The sequence below is a fragment of the Echinops telfairi genome, unplaced genomic scaffold (assembly GCF_000313985.2).
Source record: "Echinops telfairi isolate 266 unplaced genomic scaffold, ASM31398v2 ScPeMD7_9;HRSCAF=40, whole genome shotgun sequence".
In the NCBI taxonomy this organism is placed as follows: Eukaryota; Metazoa; Chordata; class Mammalia; order Afrosoricida; family Tenrecidae; genus Echinops; species Echinops telfairi.
In genome coordinates this window covers 19,226,176-19,245,213 of record NW_022103906.1, presented here as the reverse complement: position 1 = coordinate 19,245,213, position 19,038 = coordinate 19,226,176, and the positions used below count along the sequence as shown (strand labels likewise).

General features: G+C 46.7%; 1 protein-coding gene across 1 annotated transcript in view; it reads right to left on the bottom strand.

Moving 5' to 3' along the window:
• Positions 1-19,038, bottom strand: part of EBF2 (EBF transcription factor 2) — a 217,922-nt gene that overhangs the window by 171,964 nt on the left and 26,920 nt on the right. The gene's annotated exons all lie outside the window — the stretch shown is intronic.

Here is a 19,038-nt window from a genome sequence, read left to right as displayed (position 1 = left end):
CAGCGGGGCTCCGTGGGGTTTTCAATGGCTGAACTTGGATGAAGATGGCCCAGCCCTTCTTCTGAGGTGCCTCTGGGTAGACTCCAACCTCCACCCTTTCCTGGGGCCGCCAAGCATGCTGTGTGCACCGCCCTGCGGCTCTGGATGGAGCGTAGATGAAGCAAATGAGGTGTTCAGAAAGAGGAAGCCAGAGCTTGCCTGAAAGGTGGGCCCAGAGTCCCCAGCACACTGTCAGGAGACCACGGTGGATGCTAACCCTGCGACCTCCTGGTCAAAGGCTAGTGAAGAAGTCGGCTGGGGGAGGAGGGTGGGATAGAGAGTTGGACTTGATGGGAGGTGGATTTTGTTTTGTTCCATCCTTGGAGAAGGGTGTTAGAGAAAAAATTATTGATGAACTACTTTGTCATCGTTAACAGTATTGCTGACATACTCACAGCAGGCCCACTGCGAGGCAGACAGCGCCGTGTCTACCGAATGCCTTTTGTAGCTGAGACATGTGCTGCGCATTAGGTAAGGTGTGTAAATTATGACAGCCCGAGTTCTCCGGCGAAGGCCCAGGTCTGAGCAGTTCCCTGCCTCCTTTGCCCCTTTGTGTTCTCTTTCCCCCTGGCACTTGCCTCAAAGCCAGGGGAACTCCTCAGAGAGAACATTAACAGGCAGAGGCTCTGGCTTGGAGTAAATATTGCAGGATTGAAATGCGGAGGGAATTATACTTCTTTCCCTCGCAGGCTTTGGAGTGCTGGGTGAGAAATAAATAATGAGGGTAATAATGGGCCCGATTCTTCCCGGCTGCGCCTCTCCCCCTGGGTGTGGAGCGCCTTCTAAAGTCAGAGGGCGTCTGCTTTTAGCGATGGATTCCACCTCGAAGCCAACCAGCTCGCCAGCCTGGGTCAGGAGAGCAGGAGGCTTGAAGAGGCCATACCGGCCCGGGGACAGTTCCCACCGGCTTCCTCAGGCAGGGGGAGGACTCCTGGTCCTCATTTTGCACACAGGGGCCGCAGAGACAAAGAGAGCTTCCAATTGGCCATTGAGAAATGGGCTTCAGGCCTGGACTCTAAGACATGAATTGAGTTGCTCCACTCTCTCCCTCGGCAAGTCTCCTGAAGACTCGAGGGGAAATGGAGCTTGGAGGGTGGGGGACATTTGCGATGGGTTCCTAAGTGCTCCAGTTTACCCTCAGACACAGCCCTCTACGAACACCTGCGGAGTAGTGGTCGGAAAGGTTCAAACCCTTCTCCAAATAAGTTCATTGTTCCTCCTTCCTCCTCTCCTCACCTCTAACCATGGTGACTCTGTTGTTTTCTTTTTTATTACTATTATTTTAACTGGTCTTTATTGGTTACTGAAAAATAGAGGCCACTTTCATTTTTAAAGAAAAAAAGTAGTATAATGTTGCTTGCAATTGTGGTTCTTTTTAAAAAAATCACTTTATTGGGGGCTCATACCTCCATTTCCCCCCACCATTTCCAACTCTGGCCCTAAGAGAAGGGTGTGAGTGTATTTTTCAATGACTGACAAGTGATTAAAAACTCAAAATAAACTCACTGCCATCGAGTCAATTCCAAACCATAGCAACCCTGTACCCCAGAGTAGAAGTGCCCCTTTGATTTTCCCAGACTTTAAATCTTAACAAAAGCAGACAGCCTCATCTTTCTCTCACACAGTGGCAGGTGGGTTCGAACTGCTGACCGTGTGGTTAGCAGCTCAATGTACAGCCCACTATGCTACCAGGGCTCCTAATAGGTGGCTAAAGCTGCAGAATACAAAACCTGCCGCACTTACACTCTGGAAATCAGACCCAGCTTCAGAGAGGTGGCCACTGCAGCTGCCATCTCTGTGGTGAGCATGGCATATGGGGACCACCCTGATTAGAGAGCAGGTTGGATTCTGAAGCAGTCTAAGAAAGCCCCGGAAGTGGTCGGAGCACTCTTACAAGAGCCGGTTTGCTGGATGGTGGTGCAGCTCTTAGATCACAGAGCAGTCAATATAGGCCAGAGGAGGGATGCTCCCACCTCCACATGCCCCTGACACCCATGAGCTGACTCCAGGCGAAGGCTGAATTTGTTGCAAGCCTCGTCCTCAGAGGGAACCCTTACTGACCATCTCCACCACCAAAATCAAGAGTCTTCTCAGCTGAACCAGCCCAGCTTCTCCTGAAAAATCATCTCTCTGGCGAAGCACCAAGAGAACAATTAGAGATTAACCCAAGTACACTTGCCAGCAAGAGTTCCGAGTCCCAAGAGGAATGGGGGGAGCAGGGGCAGCTTGTACCGTAGCTCTTTGTCTCTGAAACTCCCTCTTCTTTGTTTTATCTTGTTAGAAGACCCTTTTTCCTACCCCTGTGCTGAGAGCTTTAGCTTCTGGGTGTCATTTAACTGTTAATTTTTTTCTTATGCCCAAAGGCCTTAGGACATGGAGACATGCTACAAACTGGGGGAAGGGTGGGAGGAGATGGAGGGGGTAGGTGAGTTGGATATGAAGGGAGAGAGGTGGGAGTTGGAGATTAAAACTGATCAAAATAAAATCTATGTGTGCAGTCAGTTGTTATTTTATCAATACTTACAAATCTTTACACATTAGTTTTTCCTGCAACACACTCATAATTCCGTTAACAGCCTGTCTCCAGCCCGGCATTCAATTGGTAAAGATTATCAGAAGGAAAATTGACAGGGTAGAGTTGTATCAATATTTGTGTTGATGCCCAACTTCCCAGTTGGACTTCAAGTGCACACGCCCTCAGCTATGGCGATCGGGCTAAAATCAAAATGCTCCCTTAGTTAACATTGCCTATTAGAATTATTCAGCCAAAATGTAAAACATTGGTAAGTCCCTCCCAAGGGCACTTAAGCTCCTTAACACTCCAAATGGTAGCTTCATAACCAGGGCTGAGAGATGGGTGTGATGGCTCAAAGCACGCCCCGCATCACCCAGTCGCATCGAATCTATTTCCAAAGAGTAAAATGGAATTATCTTTAATTTCTTCATCTAGCGCAACAGTCCCAGGAGGTTGGCAGTATTCCTTTGAGGTAGACAAGAGACACGGCGAAGACAACTGAGGCATGGAGAGGAAGAGTCCTCTGCCCAGAAACACCGGTTTCATAGCAAAAATCAAATTGATTGGCACAGAATTCCCTTTTCTTTAGCTAACATGCTTTCTACCAACTCATGGAAAAGGCCACGGGACATCGCTAAACATTTACTTGGATATTAAAGAATAGCTGGATTATTTTTTCAGGTATTTTCTGTGTTTACGTCCACAGCAAAAAAATTGTACTAGAGCGAGTGTGTGATGTTTATTTATTTATTTAATGGGAAGCGTTTTCAATTATGCGAGAAAGCGGGCCATTGGATACGCCCGGACGTAGCTTTAAATTGAATGAATTCTCCAACTTAAAACATGCCGAGGCTCCGTGTACTGCATATCCTTAGAATCCCGGAGCTTCTCAGTTGGACAAGACAGTCCTTTTCTACAGGGCAAATATTCATTTTCCAAAAAGGGCCAAACATCTTTCGTGATAGAGGAGTCCAGAGTGCAAATGAAAAGTGGAAACACTTTTCAGGACAAGTCATCAAGTAATTGGTCCAGATAGGCAACTGTGTGGAGACCAGAGTTCATTAGAGGCTCCCAGGGATGGGAAGTGAGGGAAAAGGAGGAATCGTTGCTTAGGGAGCACTGAGTTTTGTTACGGAAACATTTGGAAATGAACAGTGGTGGCGGTTATGCAACCTAATGAAACTAGTTAAAGTCACTGAATTGCATATGGAAAAAAAAAGTTAAAACGGCAAACGTGATATGTATACACACACACACATATATATGCCATGTTAAAAACAAGTATCCTAGTTCAGATGCTCCGGCTTGGGAACACTAATGATAATTTTATTAGGGAAGGAAGAGAAAATGAAAATAGAAGTTCAGAGATATCATCACTAGATATTCCTAACCATTGACTGTGTTTTGCTCTTTCCTTCCTGACTGTAATTGTCCAGGTGCACTTTACAGAGCAGTAAACACTTCAGGACTAAAGCTTTCTTGACCCAAGCGATAGTACTTCCAGTCACCTCATAGGCATGCAAATACGGGGCAATGGATAATAAAAAGGGAAAAACTGATGCATTTGAATTATGGCACTGGCAAAGAATGTGGCCTATACCACGGGCTGCTAGACAAACACGCAGATCTGTCTTGGCAGAAGTACAGCCAGGATGCGCTCTAGAAGCAAAGATGTCCAGACCTGGTCAGTACTTCTCCAGTACTTTGGGCATGGCCTCCGGAGCAGCCTGTCCCTGGGGAGGAGCATCGTGCTTGATGAAGTGTAGGCCGCAGAGGAAAAGAAGACGGCCGTCAATGAAACCGAGCGACACCAGGACCGCAAAGACAGGCTGGTGCCATCGTCCCAGGACCGGACGGTGTTTTGTTCTGTTGTATGCAGGGTCGCTGTGGCTCAAAATTGACTTGGCAACACTTAACAACAGCTATCAGTGCATGCACAATATCAAGTCTGTTTTCTCACGAAACAGCTTCCCGCATTGCTAGACAGCCTCCAGATTATTTGTAATGGCTGTGGAGTAAAGCATCCACTAGTGGTGCCCTCCTTTGCCTCGTCATTCTGCTCTTCTGAAATAGACGGTTCATGTCTTTGCTATTCTGGACCAAAATGTCATGAGCATCTTCATAGATAAAGGTGAGTTTGGGTGTTTAATTTTGTGTTTTTTGCTTTTTTTAATTTTCTGAGAGTTCCCAATCAATTGGCTTTTAAAATAAGCAACCTCTCATGTACTTCCTGAAATAGTCCAATAATTACCCTTCCTTGACACCATCTCTTCTGTAGTGCCCAGCACACATCAGACAGCCACTAGAAGGCTCATGCCACCATTACTGGGACATGGCATGATGCCAAATTCACATGCCTCCATTTCCCAGACAGAGGAAGTAGGAAAACTCTGAGTAGTGAGTCTTCTCTTCAGAACCAGAACCATTTCTTTTTCCCCGGAGGCTCAGCAATATGCACCGAGCATTGGCCACTCACACACACTGGACAGGCCGCCATGTGAGCTAGCTACCACCAGAGAGCCCAATCCCTACTTCTTTGTGCTCTTGGTTTGACCTGGCTGGAGATGACAGCACAGTCGTCCTCACCAGAAGGGAGAAGTAAGTTGCTCTCTCAAGGCTCCCCAGAAAGTCAGCATGGCAAAGGAACGGAGTCACGTACAGAAGGAGCCCTGGTCACACAATGGCTTTGTGTTCAGCTGTTTAACTGAGAGGATGGTGGTTTGAAGCTCCTCCAAAGATACCTGCTAGTTTGCTTCTATACAAATTATAGACTAAGAAACCCTATGGAACAGGGGTCCCTGTGAGTGAGGACTGACTCATTGGTCCCCAACAGCCACATCGCCCACTCAACTGCCGTCAAATTAATTCTGACTCATCGTGACCCTATAGGACAGAACTGCTCCACACGGTTTCTTTATAGGGACAGCCTCATCTGGCTCCCGAGGAGGAGGTGGTGAGTTTGAACCACCAACCTGGCTGTTGGCAATCCAGCGCGTAACCCACTACACCACCAGGGTGCTAACCCAAGTCCAAGCTCACCGCATGGAGCCACTTCTGACTCATAACAATCAGACAGGTTACAACTCATAACGATCAGACAGGTTACAACTAACTGCCCCTGGCCGTTTCCAGGTCTGTTACTCTTTACAGGAGTAGAAAGCCTTTCTCCTTTAGTGTAGCTAGTGGTTTCGAAATGCTGGCCTTGGGGTTAGCAGCCCAGTGTGTAATCCACTACACCATGAGGGCGCCTTCAGGTTCTGACAGAAGTTTAAAAAAAATACAAGCTGAAGGGCGGGGGTGGGGCGGTTCTCAAAGGCTTGTGGGGGTGGAGGGGGGTGAAATCCACTCCATGAACTTTCTGAAGTCTCCTTGTATTTCCAAGGAGTCGTGAAGTATGACACAAGGAGCCGTGCTGCTTGTCTTTTCCCTTTTGAGATCCGTTTTCTATAAGAAGGTTGTTCTGTGACCTGTGTGATCATTTCCCATCACTGAAGTTTACGAAGACTGAGTCACAGAGAGAGCACGTGACCCTTCAGGGAGCTGACAACATGCCAGGGCTTGTGTCCTGCCTTGTGCACCGACTCGCCTAGGACCTTGAGCCAGTGAGTCCCCGAGCACTCCCTGTGACCTCTGACATTCCCCATTCACAAAACGTGAGTCACTTCAGAATCTGAGACCTTGGGGAGCCCAGAAACACAAGTGGCTTCATCGCGTTGTCCTGCCATGTCAGTGACTATTTGTCCCCCTTCCGTTCAGTGGAGCTGCTGCCCCCGCCCCCTTTTCTTTTTTCCCTTTTTAAGTATAATCCAGGGTCCCTTTGCTAAAAAGCAGACACATAAAGAAATGGATGGCAACTACCACAGCTCCACGGAGAAAAGAGCAGCACAAGTCCATGCTGCCAAGGAAAGGTGGTGTGGACAGTATAAAAACAAGCTCACTGCCATCGACTCCATGATGACTTATGGTGACCCCTGTGGGTTTCTGAGGCTCTAAGTATTTATGGGACTAGAAGCCCAGTCTGTCTCCTTTGGAGGGGCTGGCTGGTGGTTTCAAACTGCTGACCATGTGGATCACAGCCTCACGCACAACCATTACACCACAAGGTGTCCTATGGAGAGGATAGACAAGTCTAAAAGACACTCAAGACTCATTGAACGCAGCATCATGGCCTTCCAACGGAGGAGCTGAGAGCCAGGAGGAAAGATGGGGATGACCCTGGATTCCTGGATCAGATTCCATCTGGACCATCCTCTCGCAACTTTTGCATTCGCAACAGTGAAACTCACACTATGGAGAAATGCACTGTTTTGTATGCATCTCGGCCCAGCTGTATACGTTAGAAGGTATGGTGCCACAGGTCTCTTAAAAATATAAATTACTGTTACCAGATGTCTCAGCATTTTTCCCTGAAAAAAAAAAGAAGATATCACTGCATAGTTTCCAAGTGAAATCGTTCTAAATGTCCTACATTTGAGCTGTTCACAGAGGCTAATATTTGAATCCACTTGGGAGGCTCTGTCCCCATTGCAATGCAATCATCACTACCAGCAGGGCCTGGGAGATCTTAGAGGTCAATATTCATTTTCACAAACGGCATACAAGATGGACGTGAGCGATACATGGGTCTATTTTCACGACACAGCATTTGCAACAGGAAACAGGAAGCGGTGCGAGTGCCTTCCCCCTTAGCGATAAGCACAAGATCCATCCTTGGAAAGTCTACAAAAAACTAGTGTGCACGACTTCTGTGTTCACACGTAGTCTCTCTCTCAAGAGCAGCTTCCTTCACACTCTTCCTACACTCTCGGTCTGACCGAGAATAATGCAACAAATTAGGCTTTTCCTTTGTTACTCTGGGAAGGCTCACCTGCAAAAGTCCTGAAGAGTACATATTCACGTGCATCCAATTAATGCTTAAGCTACTGTCAAGGAGCCCAAGAAGGAAAAGAAGGTTTTGAAACTGGTTGTGGAAGCAATTGTACAATATTGTTTGATGGGGTTGAATGATGGAATGATAGGATATCTGTATTAACTCCCAATAAAATGACTTTTTTTAAAAAGAAAAGATCATATCTCAGTTCCTCCAAGAGATAGATTAAAGTGGTGCCTTGGCCTTAAACAGGTCTTCAAAACATCAACGGACTCACCGAGACACCAAAATGCACAGCAAGATCCCCATGCTCTGCTAAGGAAGAAACTTCTGTTGAAAAGTGCAGGTGAGGAGGAGAATTAAGGTCTCGTGCTTTTGTGTTCTTTTCTTTTGTCTGATATTTTAACACCCATATGAAATGCAACGTGATATCATCTTTGCTCTTCTTAACCAAGCATCTGCTCCCTTAGAAACTAGACCCAAAAAATTAATAAATACATGATTCTGTGGGGAAAGAAATCCTGGGCTGGACCAACTACCCTCACACACACCCCCAAAGCAGAAACAACACATGATGTCTATATGAAACTGTAAACAAAAGCAATCATACCAAAGAGTTTCGGATATTTTATCCTGCACGCTCACAGACGGAAAACAAAATTCTGATTGCTTATATATTCTGAAGTGTTTCCTGCCTACATTGCCTCAGAAGTCCCAGGAGCTTTCCTGGACACATGGAAAATTTCAAACTGAGCCATTTTTAAGTTATCCATGAGTGAAAGGGGAAAAAATAATAATAATAACACATGGGGTGGGAGTTTGAATTGGTCATAAAAGAAGAAAAAGGTTATTTTGCTCTTTCTTTTCTCTCTCTCTTTCCAGTTGGCTAAACATGCTTTGCCCATTTTTTTTTTTTTTGGCTAAACAGACTTTGACAATGGCTAAACATACTTTGCCCATTTTTTTCCCCAGAAAGAAGAGAATCACCTTTGTGTTAAATCCAAGTATGAGCATATTCAGTATGCTCTACACAAGTGAACACCAGGGAATTCTGAAGGCAGATCTATGGCTTACCGTAAAACGAGCGTTACCAGACACAAATCAGATTGCACCTCATGATGACAGATAACAGCAAGGATAATAAAGCAAGCATGCACTTAGTATCCGTCATCCAGAGAGAGTTCGGTTTTGAAAATTATTTTAAAGTATTGAACATGGAAGTACCCCGTCCTAAAAAGGTGGATGCCATTTACTGCAAGGCAAACATCCGTAGGGAGTCTTGGCAAGTTGGCTCCAGTGAAACTAGGTTTTACTTCTCCCCGCTCCAGGATCCCTGCCTGACTTCTTCAAGAAACATCGCCCCCAAATTAAAGGCTTCCTAGCTTCTGTCAATGGCATCCATGTGATATACACGGTCCAGCCATCGCATGCCAAGGAGAGCCGAGGCAGAGAAGTATAGAAATTCCAGGATGTTTGCAGTAGAAGACTTGCACAAGTTAAGCAAAGGGCAAGGAGGCAAACAGTTTTGTAGGGAACCACCCCACTGAGAAATTCAGCCCCTGGCTTCATGTCATGAATCTCTCATAACCAACAGAGGATATTGCCGACAGCCTAGAGCCAAGAGGAAAAACATGCGTTTAAAGAAGGAGCGAGAAGCCAGAACACGGAATACTCATTTCACTGGACGCCCTCCACTAGAGATACGCTGGCGAAGGCTCCTATGAAGCAGGGTCAGAGAAAACGCATGAGGGACTCTGCCTAGCCAGGGAAGGAAGAAAGTTTGCCTTCATAAATAAACGTGTCCCGAGATAGGCCACACATCAGAGAGGACAAGCCAGGGGGGATCCCTGGTGGGGAGGGAGCCAGGGGTCCTGCCGGCCCGTCTCCTAGCCAGGCTAGGGGAGAGGAGAAGGGGAAACGGCATATTAGCATTGTCTGGCCGTGGCATTCTCTCCCCTTCTCATAATATAACTTTGTGACTATGTTTAAGAGAGTGTCTGCTGTTAGTGGTCTAATGAGCTAACTCTGAAATATGAGCTAAAGACAGCTCCCTAGTGGCTGCTCACTGCTCCACAGACCGAAAGGAAACTCCGATCGGGGCCGTCAGGGCAAACCACTGCTGACAGCTCGGAGCTGCACAACCCACAGATTTATTTCACAGACAGCCACAGACAGGAATTTAGCACCCTGGGCTGGCCTCCTGCTTCGGGGAGAAGGTGTGAAAATGCAACCATGCAGAGCTCTCCCTGGAACAAAACCCAGTAGCAACTAATCAAGCGGTCACCCGCGCCAGGCAGAAAATACCCGGCGACAAGCAGCGGCGCGCGAGCCTGAGAGCTGCTGCCGCGGCTGCAGAGCCGCCTCGGAAATCTCCAAATATTTTGCGTGACCTCTCAACTTACAAACTAACTGACTTATAAACAACGGCAAATGCTATTTATTTATTTATAGCATCTTGGAACGCCTGCGTCCCCCATCCCCCCAACTCCCCCATGCAAGGGCAGCGGGGCCGAGGACGACAGGCTGGTGACATCAGAGGAGCGTCCCATCCAGAGGGCGCCTGTCCCTGAACACCGTGTGTCCGTCCCCCCCAGGACACCGCAAAGCCTCGCTGAAACGCTTTGGGTCGGTGTCGCGGTGCTGCTGTTCGCCTGCCCACGCTCTCAACGTCCCCGAACAGGCTACTGCTCACACAAACTGAGCGCACAAACTTGCTTTTCTATCCATCGATAGAGATGATAGATTTGCTGGGTGACGTCGAGTGCATTCTTCCTCACAGTGACCCTGTGGCGTGTCCTAGGCTGGAATTGTCACAGCAGAGGACCGTCGGATCTCTTCTCCCCGGGAGCTGCTGATGGGCTGGAAAACGCTGACCTTTTGGTTAGCAGCCTTACCCATTGGGTCACCCCGGAGATGATTGACAGATAGATGATAGATAGCTAGATCACATATATAAAAGATAGATCTCTCACATATACCTTTATAATATATATTTATATAACTGTATATAAGACATGTTATCTCTTTTGTAAAAGATATATAGATCTCACTTCTCTAAGGTAGCCTTCACTCTCAGATTTGTAGCAGGAGTTAATAACTCTCTCCACTGCTTCAGACTATCAGCAAGTGTTCAACAGTTTATCAGCTTAACTACTTATGGGTCAGGACAAATTGCATTTATTAAAGCAATTGAAATTGCATCCTGGTAACTGGGGGTTGTTCCCCAGGAAATTGCATACAGTTGGCAATATTGTTTCTATTGATTATTTGGCTCCTCTCCCTCTCCCTCTTTGCACGGGCTCTTGCTATCTATCTATTTTGAGGCTGTGTTTATGAAACAAACCAACTTACTATGGAGAAAAGAGAACCACAACAAACGTTGTCCTATCAAATTTTCGGGATGGGAACAAGCCTCTCGTTCTCTTACTGAAAATTCCACTTTAGGTGACTTTAAATTCTGTCCTTCCCTGCTGTGTTCCTAACCGACACAGCTCCTCAGAGCCTTCTCTCTGTATCCACCTTGCCTCTTAAAGTTTGCCAATCGATAAATAATAAATGGCCAACTACCCCCAGTCCAATATTACAGCTCCACCCATGCAGCAAGGCCAAAAGCAGAGACGTCGTGGCCACAGCAACCGCCATCGGCTTCCCAGAAGGTCTTTATTAAGATGACACATACGGACCGTCGACTAAGAGGGTCATGATCAAAAACTGTGGAGATAGCTGCAGAAACAAATCCACTTTATTGGCACTGCTGTGTGCACCCTTCCTGGAGTTTTCAAGCCTGCAAGATTCATCATATTTATTTGAACATTGCCCGTGGGAAGGTGGGGGTGGGGGGGAGCAACCCTCTAACCAAGCTCCCGGATACTTGTACAACCCCAAACAGTATCACTTCAATAATAAACTGAGGTGGTGCTCAGGGGCGCCCCTTTCCGCACTCCTCCTTCTGACTGGGTTGCCCTCTCCCACCTCCACCGTGGTGGTGGGCCGGCAAAGGCAGCCTTGAAGGAAGGAAGCCTCAGAAGGGGGGCAGGGACCCTGGTCACCTTGGGAAACCAAGTCAGCCTGTTCCGATTCTGAGGCAGACAAGGAAAAGGGAAAAAAAATCCCTGTTTATTTTTCCAGTTCTTAGCAAGTATATCAATTTTCCTAGAGTGCTTGTGTCGTAGATTTTGATTAAAGGAATGAGATTTTATTTTTGTCCTTGAAGTTCAAAGTGGGGAGTGAGAGGGGAGCTGGGGGAGAAGAAGCAACAGGTTAGACGTACCAGAGAGATTTCCTATAGAAGGTTGCTGAGTTAGTTAATTGTGCCAACCTGGCCGATAATCACATGTGGGGCTAATTCAAAGGCGGAGGGATAAATGGGTGGTGAGCCTCGCCTTTCTAGTTCTCGGGTCTCTTGCTTTGTGATGGTCGCACCAGGGTGCAGCTGCCTTAGCAGTTCCCTGCTTCAGCTTGCAAGATTGACTTCCTACAAGACATCCCCAAGGAGAAGTTACATGGACCTATCCCGATGCAGCCCTGGGTGCTGGAGCAGCCGTGTGGAGACCCCTGCTAGTGCTGAGATGCTTGTTCGTTCACTGACTCAGCTTTCCTCCTGCAGTCGGCATTATTGCCTCTGTTTTGTGAGGTGGAGGACTTTGTGGACTGGTGTTGGGTATGGGTTAATGTTGGACTTGTGGGCTTGGGCAGCATTGGGTTGGGATGTTTTCGTGATGCACATTTTCTTTGCATAAAACTCTCTCTTATACATGAGTTGCTGTGGATTTGTTTCTCCAAAGTACCTAGACTAATACAGTTGCCTTTGCTCAATCTGTAAATACGTGTGTGCACGTGCTTTTATGTGTTTGTATCGCCCTGACTAATCTAGGGAATGTTAGGGTAAGTACGTTTTAATTTGGGTGAAAACAGTGGTTTAGAGAATACTGTTGACAGTCGCCTTTGAATCATCTCTAACTCATGGAGATATTATGTATAACAGGGCAAAATAATGCACTGCCCTGTCCTGTCGGAATACTATACACAGAGAAATGCAACAAAAATAGCTCATTTGAAAGCACTAAAGGAGCGTCCTATCACCCTCAAATGAAAAACTCCCCTAAGTGATTCTGGACACACACCAAGTTCATTTCTCCTTCTCACTCCCTCTCCTCCTGGAGTGGCAATCTCACCCCCAGAGCCGGCCCCTCCAGGTGCATTCAGTGCGTTTGCATTCCAAGATGAACTCTACTAAGAAAATGAAGTGTGAGAGTTCTGGGCTGCTGAGATGGGCCGACAAGGTCTTCACCTTCCCTCTAATGGACAGAGTGACGGCTTGGATGCCGGACGGACACCGACACTCTGCCTTGTAGCCACTTTCCATATTCATGATGGTTGCCGGATTTCAAACAGGTGGTGCTAGCAAGGCACACACGTGCAAGAAAATGTCCCAGTGTGCGTGTGTGTGTGTGTGTGTGTGTGTGTGTTGTGCACACTCAAGTCATCCCTGACACACCGGACCTTCTCTGTGAAGCATTAAACATTTGCCGTGAGGCAGGTCTTTTGCCAGTCATTCATTTTTAAATGTATTGATTGGTGCCTATGATGTGTTGGGCAGTATTTTAAGGGTAAACCTTAAACCAGTATTGGGAGGGTAAACCAACCCAAGCCCACTGCAATCCAGTCGATCCTGAGGCATAGCAACCCGACAGGACTGCTCTGTAGATCTTTTCTGAAGCTGTCAGTCTTTCTGAAAACAGATTGCCTCATCTTTTGCCCTTCCAGTCGCTCATAGACTTGCACTGCCAACTTTTGATGAGCAGCCCGGGGACGAACCCACTGCTTAGAAAAGGCAGCCATCTCTGCTGCCCTCACGCTTCCTATGAGTGCCACGGGGGAGACATAGGCAATCGCCCAACAAATAAATAAAACGTTCAGCCTGCTAGCTGGTCAGGCATGTGGACACCAATTTATCTAGAACCACAGGGGCTGGATGAATTCCTGAACCGATTGCCCTAAAATCATCTTGAAACCTTACACCAAGACCATGCCCTGAAGTTTTCTTGAAACCAAGCAATAATATAGCTTAATTAGTTCAACAAAAAAAAGAAGAAGAAGAAGAAAGAAAGAAGAAAATGTCTGCCTTGGGCATGACGCTCTTTTAAGAAGTATCTGTGTAGGATCCACACTTTGGACATGCTGTCAGGAGAGAACGGAGTAGGACATCTGATCAGTAAAGTAGAGGGCGGCCAAAAGAGGAAGGCCCTCAAGGAGCTGGATGGACACAGTGGCTGCAACAATGGGCTCAAACATGGGGACAATGGTGAGGACGGCGCAGGACCAGGCAGTGTTTCATTCTGTTGTGCACAGGGTCGCTATGGGTTAGACCTGACTTGATGGTACCTAGCATATAGGATCAAAGTGGCAATATCACTCAAAGAATTAGACAAGAACCTTAGCGACGGCGAATGGGCAGGAAGGACTCGGAAGCTGAGCATGGATGCCCAACGGGGGAAGTAAGTGATGCCTTCAGTGTTGCAGAAACTGCGGGATGGGCGCAGGTGTGGCTGTGTACATTCTGAACAGCAAAAAGGACATCTTAAATCCGAATTATTTTAAAGATGGCCTCATGAGAAAATGTAAGCTGGAGAAGTGCAGGACTGGGGTGGGAGGCCTCCCTGAGGTGGTATTTACGCCAAGACCCAAAAGACTTTTGAGCAAAGCCCTCCTACTGAAACATCCAGTCCCCGCTACAAAGCAGATGCGGATGAGCCAATCAAAATTACTTTTCCACTCATTTGGATCCTTCTAATCACAACAGTGGAGGCTGTGGAGTCCCACGAAGGGTTCCAGACTCAGAGATCCACAGGGGGACGTTCTCCCCTCTGTTCCTACAGGGTCTCCACAAGTTGGAAAGACCCCCATGGCAGTGAGAATCCGGGCCAGGGGTAAGCCTCCTTGAGTTCTCCTCGTCTTTCTTTAAGAGACCAGGTTGTTCACTGCCACACTCTTTGCTGCTGCTTTTCCCACTGAGCCAGCTGATTCCCGCTGCCTTCGAGTGGGTTCCTTCAGTTAGCTCAGTAGTATTTGCCGAGTGTCTATTACATGTCAAGCATGTTGAGGTGACGTGGAGAATAAGCCTACAGCTCCAACTGCTCGCAGTCACTCGTTCCTGCTGCACGTGGTATTTATAGTATTTACTGAGCCTCTAGAAATCCAGCCTTTAAATGACATATAGAAAAGACATTTTTCTGTCTTGTGCCTCCGTCCAGCCCATGGCCCATCATTATCAAATGTCTTGCTATGTGGCAACACCTGGATCCTTTAAGAGAGAAGTGGGTGGGTGCTGCTTGGTGGCAGAGAGCCATTCAAGATGCATGTGTGACTCTTTCTCCTACTCAAATCTGTCCTTTCTCCCAAACTACCACTCCCCTTCCTTTCCTTTTTAAGGCAGAAAACTTCCAAGCATTGCCCTTCAGTACTAGGAATTTGAATTTTCCAACAACCTCTTTCCCCTGCCCAAATAGCACCATGGATCTGCTCCAGTTACAACAATTCCAGTTCCCTGGTTTTCTGCTACACAACACACACTCGGCTTGCTCTCAGAAAACCACAGCAAGCCATAACAAGATGACTCCACGCAATCTTGTAGCACAGGTAAAAGAAAGCCTTGTCGATATGAAATCAGACAGTGTAAAATTCTCTCCCAGAGGAATCAGGCATTATTACATCCCCCATCAATCATGGTATTGTTTCCCCAACAACTGTATCAGATGCAGCATCCAGATACTGCTCTGCCAGCCCACCAGTTCAGAAGTCTCTTTCCCTTAACCCAGGGAAGCCATGACCTTCACAAACACTCCGGAGCCTCCCAAAACTGAAACGCTTCCAACATGTGGCAAAGCCTTTGTCTCCAGCAATTATCAACCCTTGAAATTTCAGGACCACACAAACACAGACATTCCTTAGTATTGGGGGAAGTGGAAAGTGATGCATATACTTAACAAGAAAACTCAGGGGGTATAACCTAGACATATGAGAATGTAGGGAAAGGCTATACAGGTATTAGAGTATGGCTATATAGAATATAATACTATAGTATATTGCACATATTATACATTATAGAATGATATATACTTTTAATCTTAACTTATAAACTTACATAAGAATTAGCTCCTATTCTGGACATCCCATTTAATGGCAGGCAATGAGTCCCTCCTGTCCATATTATAGATCTTATATGGACAGTAGATACTGAGATAAGTATCCAGGATGCAATAGATACACCACTAGTTCTAGCAAAGCCTCTGTCCTCTGACGCCCCTACCACCCCTCCCCCTCCTTTATTTTTTGGTAGAGATGTTTGTTTTTCATTTCATCAGGCATGCCAGCTGCGGGTAAAAATTACAAAATGGAGCTTACATATAGATATTGTTTGAAATTGCCTTTTATTTATCCACTTGGGTCATTAAAGGGAAAACATATCACTCTCCTCTCTTTCTCTCTCTCTCACTCACTCACTCACTTTAAATAGTTGACCTTGAAGGTCTCAGTTTCCGCTAACACTTTCCCTTTATCCCTGCCACTGATAGCCCAAATGAGTGACGTGAAGCTCTGCCCTGGGCCGGGCTATCGAAAATGCCTGCCATACATGCACCGTATGCACCTTATTTATAATCCTCTGTAAATTCACCCAAAAGTCATGAACTACATAATACTAATTCTTATAGGTTGACATATTTCCCTGATCTTTCATGAGCCACATGGGGAAACAGTTTTCTCCTGATCTGAATGAAGAAGAAAAACAGTGATCCTAATCAGCCATTTGCCCTCAGTGGCTTCCCTAAACAAATCTGGGAAAGCGCTTAAAGGCTTGGGAATAACCATGACCCTGCTTGATGCACTGTAATAACCCTACCTAATTATACTGATATAAAAACTAATTGGAAAGATAGCAAATGTCAGGGTAAGATGCAAATCGTAGGGTGTTAATTGCTGAACAGGTGCTGGAATAGAATTAAATGAGCATTCTGATTAAAAGAGTGGAGGAAACAAATGTGGACCCCCGATACAAACTTGGCCATGTGACGCCTTCAGCAGTCCATTCCACCAGAGAAAGGTCATGATGCTGTGACCTCTGTTTTGTGAGGGGTGGGCCAAGAAAAGAAGAGTGACCACAGGAAAAAGAAAACACACACACACACACACATCTGGCAACAATGGCTACATGACTTCCAGAACTGACTGCTTAGCTTGAGCCCCAGAGACTTGCACTGTGCAGTCAGAGCCCTCAAATACACAGGTAAGCCTAAATAGAATCAACAATTCATGGGAGCTCTCCTCTCCCCAGCCACAAGGCTGCACCTTCTTTTACAGCATATCCTTCTTGTAGTCTCCACCACACTATCAGAGAGGCGAGTGCCTACTCTGTGCCCACCCCACATTAGTGGGTTAACCAAGTGCTTGATTAATTAACAGTCAACAGTCAGTGTTGCCTGCCTCTAGCAATTTGGGATGGGAGGAGCCGCAGTGGTGTTGGCGTGGGGTAACACGGAGAACAAACAGGATGCTCCAATTGCTATAAGCTAGCTATTCTTAGCACCAACAACATTTATTGATGCGGTGCCGATCCAAATTTTAAATTATAGGAGAATTTTAAATTATAAAGGAGCATGTTTTTTTCTTATCCCTGTGGTACAATGGCAAACGCCTCACACAATCCTATAGCCTTGGTCAAATTTGGGGGCCAATCATCATTAAACTTCTTGACATGTGGTAAAGCCTGGACCAGGCTGAATCCATCAGAAGAGAAGAAGAGATCCTGCGCTCAGCACCGCGAGGTGGATACTTAGCTGGTGACAGCAGACAGTGACGCCTGAGGTCTGGCTTCATAGGACCCCTTCCCAGCACCACAATGCCCACTTTTTCCTTCAGCCCCAGGAGGCCCCCCACACCAGAGGAAATACTCTACATGGAGGCTCTGATATTTTTCTCAGCACTAAACCACACGTAACCTAGCGAGGAATTATTCAATTTCCAGATAGGATGCCACAGCTTAAAAGGCCTTTTCACCCAACAGTTTGCAGGTCTTAGCGATTTATGATACCAGAAGCCTAAGCTGCCTCTGGAGTGCAGTGGGGGTGAGGCGGCACAGCCTCTGCTCTGTTCTACCGTATTTCTCACGCCACCCTGTCCCAGGATAGAGCAGCAAGTTATGTTCTCGACTCATTCCCTTTGCAGGCGTCTTTAACCAGCACCCTCCAATAGCATACCTGTCCTGTCTTCTTATATCTGGGTTTGCCATATAGACTGGGAGCATCGGGGGACAGAGAGAAGCAAAGTTAACTCATTTAAGACAGACCTGCGTTTCCCAATTCTGAGTGTCTTGCCAGAGCACAGAGCTGATCTACCCAGTTTGCTGCGGGGTCTGTTTGGCTGTTGCTGTTGGTTTTCTTTGGGCCTCTCCTGACACTGGGCCACAGCCCCGTTAGACAATGCTCCCGGCTCGCTCAGCAACCCAATTTCGGAGTTCAAACAGAGAAGCTCCCAAATGCTTTAAGAGGGCAGCATGACTGCAGGAGGCACGGGTGAGATTTCACCTTGTTTATTTGTGCTTTTATAAGGGCACGGAGAATAATCATAAAGTCGGATGAAAAGAGAAAAGTTTTGCTCCGGCCTAGAAATGGGTGGGTATAACCTCTTTACTCTTTCCTTGTCTTTGATCTTAAGAAAAGCTCATTCTCTCTTGCTCACTCTCTCTTTAAGGAACAAAAATAAACCGTCTCCGGAGTAATAAAGTCAAGATACTTGCCAGTAAAAATTGGTTAAGGTCATCACTTCTGAAGGTCAAACGAGTTTGAGACAAGATGCCATGTGAGATCACCAGTCAGCACATTTCATTAAATGGTTAAAAATAATGACAGTAGTGGAGTTCTTTCTTTCTTTCTTTCTTTTTTTTAAGCCACCAAAGTCCGAGAGAAAATGAGAGAACCAGATGTCTTGAAGGAATGCTGGGAAATGCTTAAGAGAAAGATTTCTCCCACCCCAAACACAAGCATCCCCCAGGGTCTTTGAGACTTGCTGTCAGTATTCTGTGCTGATGCAACATTATATATCTGTGTGTGTGTGTGTGTGTGTGTGTGTGTGTGTGTGTGTGTTGGGTTGTGGGGTTTTTTATTTTTTTATTTTAACAAGACACAATAGGGGAAACTCTTTAAAAAAAAAAAAAGCTTAGCAATTCCAGTTGACCCCGAAGTGTACACTTTCCCAGGTCTTGTGCCTCGGCTTCATCCAAAGCTCCAAAAGGGACCAGAAATGATACGACCCTGATCCGAACTAGGACTAGACCGAGGTCAGACCCAAACTCAGCCTCTCGGAAAGCGCTTTCATCAGATGAAGCGAGGAGACCCTGGCCACCCAGGCTGCAAAGGAAACTCGCTGCTCTTGAGAAGGCAGAGGGCCGGCAGGCCGACGCTAAGAGGCTGCTACCAGATGCAGAGCACCTCTCCGGGGACGCCGACGCGGTTCCAAAAACAAACTCGGAGTCCACCTCAGTGACAGCTCGGTCTGTGCCCCAGGTCATGTCCCATCCTTTCACCTGGCAAAGTGGGCAGCCAGGCCCTGTCCCTTTACG